The following is a 13302-nucleotide window of genomic DNA, read 5'->3' as shown; positions in this document are numbered from 1 at the left end:
TCTGATTTCTACGTAAATATTTGTTTATTTTTATTACTTACAAAATATTGTGTAATTTTAGTATATATTGTGGGTGTGTACATATATATGTACACACACACTCGAGTATATATATATATATATATATATATATATATACATTTTTTTTAAATTAATTAAATTTTATTACTAAAAAATTTGAAAAGATAATTAATTCTTTTTATTTTATCCAAATCAGAAAGTAAGTGGCAATAAATTTTTTACATTTCCTCGCTCAGAATGCAGTTCACAAAAACAATTGTAATAATAATATAAGACGATTCCAAAATAAGAAGAGGCAAAAAACATATTTCAATAAATTGCAGAAAGAGTACGCCCACACATATCTCTTGAAATCGTAAAAAATATGACAAATATAACAAACGCCCCGACTTTTTTTCAAAATCAGGTATGAAAAAATAGAAGTAAAAAATATTTTCCGATGATGGGGGAAACTACAGAATGAAACGGTAAAAAAAAACCAAAAAACCGGGCGAACAGAATAAAATTCACCTATCGTATAGACAAATAAAACTATAAATGTAAAATTAAAACATTTTAATCGCCGTCAAGAAAACGTCCAGAGAAGCGTTGTATGCTGCAGAATGTTTCACGATGATAACAAGCCTATTAAAAGAAATCCAAAAAAATGAGGAAAACTTATTAAGCAAAATTCCCGAGAGCTTGCCGGGTGTTGAACTTTACAGTTTATACATTTTTCCATTTAAGCGCATGCGCTATAATCATGTATCCAACATGCAAAAATCTGTTCCTTTTTGGAACCAATTTTGGTGTGACAAAACCTTGACGCTAGAAGCAGCGACTGAGATTTGGTATATATGGTCGAACGCGGACAGAAAGGTAACCGACTTTTATATCGTAAGGAACAGTCGGACTGATAAATGTCCGACGTCAAGTAAAGGGGTCAAGTAATAATTATCGACGTCAAGTAAAGACGTCGATACACCAACACTATTCTCCCAACTTGCTCTAACTAATCCTGAACAGCTAAAGTGGCTGACTGCGGTGATATTTCCGCTAATTCAATAGCGGCCAAGCAACGGCAAACATCACTTCCTTGATGAAGTTTAGTGTATTGGGCTTTACTACTCTCAACAGTTTGGAATTTTCGGCATTAATATACACTACACACTTCAATCAGCAAGGCGCGATCCCTTTTTCTTTCTTTTTCCTGTTTAGCCTCCGGTAACTACCGTTTAGATAATTCTTCAGAGGATGAATGAGGATGATATGTATGAGTGTAAATGAAGTGTAGTCTTGTACATTCTCAGTTCGATCATACCTGAGATGTGTGGTTAATTGAAACCCAACCACCAAAGAAGACCGGTATCCACGATCTAGTATTCAAATCGATGTAAAAATATCTAGCTTTATTAGGACTTGAACGCTGTAACTGTCGACTTCCAAATCAGCTGATTTGGGAAGACGCGTTAACCACTAGACCAACCCGGTGGGTCTTCCTCGTTATAATTAACTACAAGAAACCGTACGCTTGTAAATTTTCCCCGCACATCTCTTGTTTCTATTTGTTAGACGCATCCTAGTGTGACAACTTCGGTCGAAGTCTCTTCAATTTCCTTGGTTTTTAGATTTTTTTATAGCGGACTGACAACTACCGACTTTAATCGGGACTGCCGTACGGTACCCACGAGTAATGGCAATTTAACGGACCGTTCCAGCAGTGCGCGCGCGTACTGGAACTAGGGTTGCATACAACCGAGTTTACCCTGGCGCCCAGAGGACATCGTTTGAGACTCGCTACGTAGAGTGATCCACCCATCGGCACCTAAGTTTTCATCTCGAGTTACGGTTGCGTTTCATAAGGTGTCGCAACACTTACGATTATAAGTGTAAAAAGAAATAGCGTAAGATGTTTTCGTGTCGCTATGTAAGGGTATAAGTTATAATTCGCGTAGTGTTCTTTGTGCGATACAAAAGGTTCAACAGCTCGGTATGTAGTGGGAAAAAAAGCTGCAGAGACTAGGGCGGTGGGGACGCCAATTTTCCCCGTCGGCGTCTACATTTCCGACTGTAATTCTACTACTGCTTCAGAAACATACATATAAAGAAGAATAGCGATCGAATAAAATTTTGCTTTTTGGAAACGAATGAATCACGGATTTTCCATAATTTCTGAAATAAATAAACGTTTAAGGTCCAAAACACAATGGAGCTGAAAATATCGGGGCTCTTAATATCTTTAAAATATTTTTTTAAATTTAATATTCCAGATTAAAAATAAGGAACTCTATTACTATTAATATAGACGGTACGGGAAGTTTCTGAAACAGGGATCCTATGGGACCGACTTGTTTTTGGATTTTTTTTTATAATTTCTGATATTTTATCTGTTTTTCAAATAGCGCTTGTAATTAAAAATGTTGTACGATTTAACTATCAAGTAACGGAATCAAATGGAATCCAAAGTTTGTAACTAAAACTTTTGTTCTTACAAATCATTCTCTAAATATTGTATGATTTTGATGTAACGTCATCGATGATGTCATTTCATTAAGGATATCGGATCGGATCAAATGTTTTTACTGAACATTTTGATCTTTTTCGCGCAATCGTACTCTAAATATCGCACAATAATTAAGTCATTAATATTTCAAAACCCTATAGCAAATCTAAAATAAAAAATTTCTCAAGGGCCAACCCGAGAAAATTATGACCCTTTGCCGGTTTTGATAGATGTTGAATGTATTACGTTTATTTTATTATATTATTTTATTAAAACTTAGCCGTTTTATGTTGAGTAATGCATAAATAGTAACAAACGTGAAATTATTTTATTATATCGATAAGTTTAATACGATTTATAAATTTTATTATTGTATATTTTTTTCTTATTATTCAATTAATTACATAGCGTTAATGAATTAATAATTTATTTAATTCAATACGCCCTGATAATTATAAAATTAACCAGATAAATTTCCTTATTTTATTTAACTAATTTGCTTATAATAAAAAAAAATTGTATAATAAAATTTAAACTGTTTTGTATGCATTTGATAAACATATTTCTGCTGATAGGTGAATGCTAGATGTCAGTAAACCTGTCTGTTTTTTGCGTTACGGTCTGCATTTGTGGACGGTCAAAATAAATAACTTAAAATAAAGATAGATTTTAACGTTTTGACTTTTACAACTATTTTCATATAATTCGTTAGATTAAAAGAAAAAATTTTTTCATTTTTATTTTAAATTCTCCTAACGATTTTTTTTAATTTAAAAATATTATATAAAAAAAATAAAAAATAAACCCCCTTTCAAAGAAAAAAAAAACTTCCTATAAGAAATAAAATAATGCTTTTCTAACTTTTTTTGCATTTGGATTTCTCTAAAGCGGTGCCAAATTAAAAACAATTACCAAGTAACTTATGTTTATTTATATATATTCATATAAAGTATTAGTTAAATTTAGTATTCATAATTAGGATAATTTAATAAAAATTTAGCGAGATTATCTAAAAAATTCGTCGTATGAAAATAATTTAAACACCAGAACGTATTACAATAATACGCGATATGATTACGGTAAACAAAAAATCAGAGTGCAAACAAATCACGTATATGACACCGTATGAATTTTCGTATAAAAATTTAAGATATTTGAAGTAAAATAACTTAGGGACTGGGATTCTCATAAAGGAAAAAACATTCATTGAAATCAACGTAACAAAATAAAATACCCAGACGTAGGACGGGTTGATTTGAGACTCTCTTAATTTTTTCACTCTTTTTCATTTATTAAATTTGGTAAATCTAATCTAATTTGTATTATAAAAACCAGAAATTAAAAATATAGCGTATAATATTGTATTAAAGCGTACGTAAAAAGATATATGTAAACGTTTTATAAATTTACGTTCGATTCAAAGTACAGTTTTAGAAAAGTGTATAAAGATTTAATTTTTTAAGACGAAGTTTGTATAACCGATTTTCGGACAATCAATGATCTACTACTGTAATTTGTATAGTTTCAAACTACACTCTTTAAGTATAATTAAAATAATTATAATAAAGGAATTCAAAAAATACATACAGAATAAAAAATACTTTGTTTTTATCATAATTTCATCAAAACTTGAAAAAAAATGAACGAGTTTTACAAACAATGTATCGATTAATTAAAACTAGTAGCGTACTTATAAAATTACTTACTTTGTTTTAAATCGTCGCGCTAAATTTAAAAAAAAAAAATTATAATTTTTAATTATCACAAATATTCACTTTTTATGACCGATAACAACGCACTTAAAAATGTATAAATAATTAATTAATGTAAATTATAAACACGGGTTTAACTAAATTTTAACAGTTGAAACTTAACTAGTTTTAATTTTTTTTTAAATACGTCTTATAACCTTGGCGTCATACGACCAACTGTCAGTGTTATACAGCTAGTGCGCTGGAGAAGTTAGAACTAATCAGCTGATCGGCTGAAGTAACCGACCGTGTATTGCGTCACTTACTAAACTAAACTAGGTGTAACTTGATTTATGACATCTTTTGTTGTCGTTGTTGTTTTTATATTATAGTTTTTATTTTAGTTTTTTTTTTATTTTATAGAACGATAATGCATATTTTACAGCTTTTTACATCTTCCTCGTAAATTTGATGCTAATTTTAACGGAAAAAATGTTTAATACAGTCGAATAATGGTAGAAAAATTAAGTGATATTAGGAAAGAGTTATCAAATTAATAAAATTCAATAAAATAAACTCTTTAAAAAAAAATAAGATCGACTTAAAAAAAAGTCAAAAAAATAGATTTTTAATTGCGCTTTAAATTTCAAAAACTAGAAATTATTACATACACGTATTTTTTAAGTCGGGTTTTAATTTTATTTTGTATCTGATTTTATCTTAATTTTTTTTTCATCGTTTGTTTATTATCGCATTAACGAAAAGAGTTGTTAGCGACTTAAATAAAACTATGCGTTCATAAGTAATCAGGCGTTAAACATCAAACATCGGATAACAAATATCGAAACAAGAAGGTGACCGCTAGACTATTTTCACAGCACACACAGTACTCCGAAGAGATCTAGATAGTAATAAATTTCTCTCGTTCTTTTCTCATCTTTCACGATAATAAATTTAATAATCTTTATTCTCTTTAACTTCTAAATTAAATCGAAATTAAAAAATTAAATTTTTAGTTAGAAAATCTTTCATTCGGTTAAAAATTGCAAGATCATTCTCCGGTGAGAGAATCTTTCTCTCGGTACCGAAAATCATCACCTAGATGAACACGCACAAATAACTTCGTTTAAAATAATTATCGGATAGATTCAATCGAGAAAATTTTCTTCTTCAAGCAGAATAAAAGAAAGTAGATAATAAGAGGTGGATTAATAAACGGTTCGAAAATCGACGAATTAACAAGATAAAGTCTAATAAACCGACGAAATTCAACGAATAGGTTCTACCTTTTAATAATTAATTGACGAACCTTTTTGTAGCTACATTTTTGTTAAAACTGTAAAATATTTCGATTTTATCCTTCTTTTTAGACGTCACAATTAAACAGCTGTAGTCGGCGTGTTCAAAAAGTTCATAACGTTTAAGAATAACGATCATCTCATATGCCGAGATCATTCGGAAACTTTTGGGATAAAGCGGTATTATTTTAACTTTTTATAATCAGCTGAACACATGTCGAACCTGGTGAAATGCAAGCAGCAGTGCCTTACAGATGTCTAACAACCGCTTTCAAGCGGTTAACTACACGGTGAATATCTTTACTTACAAAGAAATAGTAACGATCGGTACTTTAAACGGATCGAATAATATACTTTATTTAATAATTATTTTATTTACGTTATTATTGCGATTATCGTTAAAAACAAAAACGATTTCGCTTTAAAAACATCATTACACGAATCGTTACATATATCCAAACACACAGATTCTCCGCCGAAAACGCTAGGGAGATTCTGTATCCCTAAGAAATACTATGTAATTTCCCTTGTTTTGAGATACCAAAATTATAATCTACAACTCATTATAAGACTTAAAAATTATTTATCAAAATAATTTATTAGAAAATGAATTATTTTGAAAGGATTTAATTATACGTATTCTTTATTACTTACAAATATATATAAACTTTAAATTAAGCTATTTTATTTATTATCCTAAACGCTAAGTTTACCGATGATTTTTATTTTTTTCCGATAAATTCAAAAACGCATTTACGATTCGTAATATTTTTTTCTGTAACAGGCTTATCGCTGTAAGTTTGATACCGTATAAAAAAGAAACGTTGTATCGTGAATCGAGCTATATGATCGAGGAAAAGAAGCAACCAAGTCAAGCGGACTAACTAACCTCAAATGCTTGTTTAGACGTGTTTTGTTAAATATACAATTAACAATGTTCTAGAAGAAGATGAAAAATCAGCGTAGAAGGGAGAATATAAATCGTGTAAGATTTGCGAATTACATGTTTTAAAAACAAAATTGAAGGACAGATCTTCAAAATGATTTTAGAATTACAAGTCGATATGACGGAACGAGGAATGAAAGTTATAATTAGAAAAAATCATTAATGCGGAGAGGAGAGAATAAATCGATGAATATCTAATCCGAAGAAGAAAGAATCGAACGGTAAAACAGTAAAGCTATTTAGGTTCCTTGGTAACAAAAGATTATTAAAGAAAAAATGAAATAAAAAGAATAACAACGGTTAAGGAATCATTTAATAGAAAGAAACAGTCGTATTAGACTCGTAAAGGCGTAAAGGCGTGTGCGGTATTAGGTTTGGATTACGCTGAACGAGCCACAGCATTTGGTATAGATTTGAAATATGAACCGTAAGAAAAGCGGAAAAATTGTCTGTAAATTTTGAAATTTAGTCACGTTCGGAGAAAATTAATCGGACAGAAAACAAAGAACAAAAATAATTGAGAGAACGAACGAGAATTGAAAGTAACAAAATAATTCGCGATAGAAAAAATAACCGGCGAGAACGTATCGGAAGGAGAGAAGGATAGATTAGAAAGATGCTGGAAGGATCAGTAGAAACCGCGACAAAACAGAAGCGTCAGAAAAAAAAATTATAGATTATCCGAAAGGAAATATTAGCTGTCGAGAAATTTATAATATGCCATCAAAAGGTTTAGCTGGGACGAGACAGAACAGCGATGAACATAAGACAAAGGACTTGCCCAAGGGTAAACGACTGTTGCGATGAAGTGAAATGTATTTGACGATTTATTTATTTTAAACATGTTACCGCATATCAAGTAAGATGTCTTGCCGATCTCTCCGGCCGAGTAAGTAGCGTCTTCGCATTTCGAGCGAAGGTCCCGGGTTCGAATCCCGATCAGGGATGTCATCTTTTCATACGCTACCGATTTCCTCCGCGCTAATGACCGTAGCCGTTAATGCTCGTTCATAACAGAAAATAAAGATGTCATGCGTCGATGTAAAGTATTACCGCAAAATGAATTAACAAATGTATAAAACCAGTCTTACGTCTAAAAAAGAGAGTTTAAACTACTTATGTTATATGACTGTATTGTATATTACAATTTCTTAAATCGTTTGAAAAAAAGAAGCGATTAATGCTCGATATAGAATCTTAATTAATAAAATAAACGTGTTTTTGTTTAACGGAAACATCGACTTATATTAATATTTAATAATTAAAATATTGTAAATAAATCAGCGAGATCACAAACATAAAAGTTAAATAAATAACTCGATTTTACAAACGGAATATTGTATATTGTAACGTCAATACAGTCATTTGATCTTACCTCGCATTAAGTTACTTTTTCGTAACTTATAAGTCGATACTTATTTCAAATTACCGAAACGATTGTTCAAATTACTTATACGCTAATATAATCGATAAACAAAAAAAAAATTACTTCGGTATAGTATTAATATGAAAATAAATATAAGTTCTTTTATTAATACAAAGTAAAGGACGTCAAGACGATGTCATCGCGACGCACTGAGGTTTTGTACTCGTGCCTGTCGATTCCTGTCGCTGCCAACCGAGCGTTAAGCATGACGTCATTAACGGAAAGCAGAAGCGGCGCTGATAACAGAGTTTTAAACGCAGTTTATCGTACTAAAAGCAAAAATATGTTATCGCAGAGGTAATATTACCATCATTTATCGTGTATCGTTTCAAACTGAATTCTTTTTTTACTCGTTCATACAAAAATCTTAACAATTATTTCTTATTATTTTTATAATGAACAATAAAGTAAAATAACAGAGTTCTTATATAATACTAAATACAAAATTAAAGCTGAAAACGAGAAAATATCCGTTAATTAATTTAGAACAAATTTTTATTTTAAATTATTTTATATTTAGTTCTACCCTGCCCTGCCTCGAGGCAGTTCACTTGTATTCTTGAACCATGTTCTTCTCTATTATCCTCTATTTCCAGCTAAACTTTAACATCCTGATACCTTCTTGATATCTTTTAGATCGTCTATAATTTTTACTTTTTGCCGGTCTCTTTTTTTCACCTGCTACTGATCCTTAACCGTTTAGTCAACCCTTTATCTCTCCGGGTATGTCTCTACTTTCTTATTTTTGATTACTCTGCTTGAGCTTCAATTCTCCCCAACTATCCTTTTGTTATTAGTTCTTCGATTTTCAGCGTGTCTGTCCATGTACATTTACAGATAATTTGATTAATATAAATTTAATAATTCTAATATAAAAAGGTTTTCTTTTTTAACGATCGGTCATTTGACCGATTTTCGGATTCATATCCTGCATTTCTGTGCTTTTGTGTCAACCTATGCGTAATTATCACTTCCTACATTTTCAGTTGTTATTTTTTATACAGAGTATATGACGAAGAAACGGAAAGGATTTCAGGACGGGTTTTATTAAAGAATAATGAATAAAGAAAAAAAAAATGTTATATAAATTTGAGAACGGAAAGACTTTTTTCTCGAGTTACAGCTTACGAAAACCTTTGCATTAATTTCTGCTCCGAGGGTAAAATAAAGCTATTGGTTAGCTGGCATCTCTCCCGCCACCACCCCATTCGGTCGCCCTAGAGCATAGACCAAATGTCTGTGCCAATAAACGGCTACTGTGCCTCAGACACAGATTTGCGACCTCGTATCCTAAATGCTCCTAATGAGCTCGTAACTAGCGTGAGTGGTTAATCAGGGTGCCGTACAGCACCCACTTAAGTGTCCCTACCACCGTATTTGGGCTACTTGTCCACAATACGGCTACAATACGGCTACTTGTCCACATTAAAACTAAATCGGGGAGGTGCACCCCTTGTTACAATTAAAACTACGTAGTTATACAATAAAAGACGGTTTTTAAACCGCCACGCCTCGGTCGCTGTCAGCCAGCTAGTGCCTGTCCACCATTTAAAGCGCTTGGAGCTTTTACTGGCTGGTGGCCAGCCATTATTTCGGATAAGGACTTCCCACAGCTCCGCTATAGGAATCAATAAATCCCATTTAAATTTAAAATCTAACGATGACGGTTGAACATCGCAACCTCATCGAGGGACCCCCACACTGTCCGACAATGCGGCTCTCGCCACATCGATTCGCCGTTTATGAGCGGCCAGTTTTCCCCCTGACCTCTAAGTTCCAGGGTGGCCTGGTGTCTGCCCCCCCCCCCCCAAGAGCAGGGCAGTCGAACATCATATGTTCGTTCGACTGGACCTCCCCGCAGACACAAAACTCATCAGCCGCTAGGCGAAACCTGAACAGATATTGCATCAAATTCACATGGTTGGTGAGCAATTGGGCACCCGCCGCCCTTAAAAATGAATTCGAGGCATACCATCCCGCCAGATCCTGTATAAATCTATACAGAGATCTTCCCTTATTCGTGGTGTGCCATTCATGCTGCCATGCATCCATCGCGAGGCTCCATAGCCTCTTCCGCAGGCGGGAAATGGGCAACTGAACGAAATTTGGACCCGGTGCATTGTGATAGTCGTTCCGCTCCGGTTCTAGCCCGGCTCGAAACCGCATCCCAAATACCTCGGTTTCCCGACCTCTTCGCAACTTCCACATGGCTGTTCGAACTTTCACCACTAAATCGATTGGGAGAGCCTTTCCCAATACGGTGGTAGCCTCGTAGGAGGTTGTTTTAAAAACACCAGTGCATACAATTAAGGCTCTGCACTGGGCACTCCTTAAATTTTGAAGCAGTGCTCTATTTCTATCCAACCTATGCGCCCAGACTGGCGCCGCGTATGCGATCATATTCTCGAAGACACCTCGGTACACCAAGTACATTTGGCGACCCGAGAGCCCGTAATCTTTCCGAGCAATCCTTCTAAGTTTGTGCATCCCAGAGACGGCGTCCGTCGCAACTTGCTTAATGCGGTTGCTAAAAAGCAACTAATCATCAAACAAAACACCTAGGTACTTATGAACCCTTACTCGGCTGATTACAAAATGAAACTATACCAAAATTCTTCGAATTTAAATTAAGGGATATATTTTAATAATTTCATTCGTTTTGTGAACTGAAAAATCTAATATAACGGATCGCAAATCTGTATCTCAGATAATTTTTGAGAGAATTATTTAAACCACAAAAAATTGATGTCGCTAACACAATTCTTTAGGTTTGATGTACGATAACTCATTACATCGAAAATAAACATTTTTCAAAATAAAATATGCGAGTTAAATTCTGAATAAAGAGTTAATTCTGGGAATATCTACTTTTTTTATCGATTACTACTCCTCAGAGCTAGGCCTCCTTCGAACAGAAATAAATCCGAATTCATTCCGATACCTATTAAGCCATGTTTGTACGGATAATTCTTACACTGTGCTGCAAGAACCGATCGCACTTGAATACCGTGTGTTCTGCGCTGCCCTCCCGTCTGCAACGGTTACTCTCAAAGGTAATTCCCGGCGGTCCGAAACTCGAACGTAATATATATATATTTAAAATTATTCCAATTTTGAAAAAAAAAAACACTATACAATGAGAAAAAGAAAACTGAAATTTTTGGTCGCTTGTATGAAAATAAATTAACAAAATAAATATTACAATTTTTCCTAATGAGGGTACCTTCTCGTTTTTGTCAAAAAGTTTGGAGTCATTTGAATATAAGATTTGTGAATGATTTGATCGGTCGTGGCGGACCAATTAATCGGCCTCCTAGGTTATTTGACCTGATGCGCTACTACTTGTAAGGTTGTAGAAGAATGTTTAATAAACAATAAAGGACTTTTTGAACGATCTTTTTTTTTTGTCTTCAGTCATTTGACTGGTTTGATGCAGCTCTCCAAGATTCCCTATCTAGTGCTAGTCGTTTCATTTCAGTATACCCTCTACATCCTACATCCCTAACAATTTGTTTTACATATTCCAAACGTGGCCTGCCTACACAATTTTTTCCTTCTACCTGTCCTTCCAATATTAAAGCGACTATTCCAGGATGCCTTAGCATGTGGCCTATAACTCTGTCTCTTCTTTTAACTATATTTTTCCAAATCCTTCTTTCTTCATCTATTTGCCGCAATACCTCTTCATTTGTCAATTTATCCACCCATCTGATTTTTAACATTCTCCTATAGCACCGCATTTCAAAAGCTTCTCATCTTTTCTTCTCAGATACTCCGATCGTCCAAGTTTCACTTCCATATAAAGCGACACTCCAAACATATATTTACAAAAATCTTCTCCTGACATTTAAATTAATTTTTGATGTAAACAAATTATATTTCTTACTGAAGGCTCGTTTAGCTTGTGCTATTCGGCATTTTATATCGCTCCTGCTTCGTCCATCTTTAGTAATTCTACCTCTCAAATAACAAAATTCTTCTACCTCCATAATCTTTTCTCCTCCTATTTTCACATTCAGTGGTCCATCTTTGTTATTTCTACTACATTTCATTACTTTTGTTTTGTTCTTGTTTATTTTCACGCGATAGTTCTTGCGTAGGACTTCATCTATGCCGTTCATTGTTTCTCGTAAATCCTTTTTAACTCTCGGCTAGAATTACTATATCATCAGCAAATCGTAGCATCTTTATCTTTTCACCTTGTACTGTTGCTCCGAATCTAAATTGTTCTTTAACATCATTAACTGCTAGTTCCATGTAAAGATTAAAAAGTAACGGAGATAGGGAACATCCTTGTCGGACTCCCTTTCTTATTACGGCTTCTTTCTTATGTTCTTCGATTATTACTGTTGCTGTTTGGTTCCTGTACATGTTAGCAATTGTTCTTCTATCTCTGTATTTGAACCCTAATTTTTTTAAAAGGCTGAACATTTTATTCCAGTCTACGTTATCGAATGCCTTTTCTAGGTCTATAAACGCCAAGTATGTCGGTTTGTTTTCCTTTAATCTTTCTTCTACTATTAATCTGAGGCCTAAAATTGCTTCCCTTGTCCCTATACTTTTCTTGAAACCAAATTGGTCTTCTCCTAACACTTCTTCCCCTCTCCTCTCAATTCTTCTGTATAGAATTCTAGTTAAGATTTTTGATACATGACACATACAACACACACACAGATTGAGAGAGAGACACAGACAGAGAGAGAGAGAGAATGAGTTCTCAAATTGAAAGTTAAATTAAATTGAAAGATCTATACATTTTTATTTATTTATTTTTCGTAATCGAATTTGTTTACAGATATTTTCAAATATTGAAACGATTTTCATTTCCGATTAAAATCGTAATACAATATTTTTCTGCAAAGATTCGATCTAATTTGTCTTTAATAAAAGTGAAATTTCTTAAATTCTTCTTTCTTTAAATGCCGTCGACGATGCTTATGTACATTTACTCAAAATTAAATTTTTACAAGTTTTGTAGCAAAATTTATTTTTTTACTTCCAATTTAACGAATTTATTTTACGTCAAATCTAGAAATTGTATTTTTGAACAACAACTTTTTGTTTTATATAATTTTTTTTCCAAACTTATTCCAGTTACAGTTGAAAGCTTGGTTTATTCAATTTTCCAGGTTAAAAACCATTAAATTTACTACTTAATTTAACCTCCAAGTACTTTAGTACGGCTACAGTTTACCCTTGAAAGAGAAATGACGGTAAAATTTTTCACAAACTATATCCCAAAAGCAAAGCGTTTCCGGACCCTAAAAGATGTTTTTATTTTCCCTTACACGTCCTAAAATTCTTTCCGTTTCTTGGGAGGTACCTTAGATGTTTTTAAATAATACGTTATGATTTTTAATTTATATCAACTGTAAAAAAGATATCAAAATCATTCGAATTGAAACTTCTGTAAAGCTGAAATTCATAATTATGAATTA

General features: G+C 33.0%; 1 protein-coding gene across 1 annotated transcript in view; it reads right to left on the bottom strand.

The window, feature by feature from the left end:
• Window positions 1-7877, bottom strand: part of LOC142332177 (uncharacterized) — a 216058-nt gene extending 208181 nt beyond the window's left edge. The window contains exon 1 of the mRNA XM_075378456.1: window positions 7814-7877. The gene's annotated coding sequence lies outside the window, so the exon portion shown is untranslated. The remainder of the gene's footprint in view (window positions 1-7813) is intronic.
• Between the last annotated feature and the right edge of the window lie 5425 nt (window positions 7878-13302).

The sequence above is a fragment of the Lycorma delicatula genome, chromosome 11, assembly GCF_047948215.1.
Source record: "Lycorma delicatula isolate Av1 chromosome 11, ASM4794821v1, whole genome shotgun sequence".
Classification (NCBI taxonomy): Eukaryota; Metazoa; Arthropoda; class Insecta; order Hemiptera; family Fulgoridae; genus Lycorma; species Lycorma delicatula.
The sequence above is the reverse complement of the archived record's forward strand: the minus strand, read 5'-3'. Positions and strand labels throughout refer to the sequence as shown.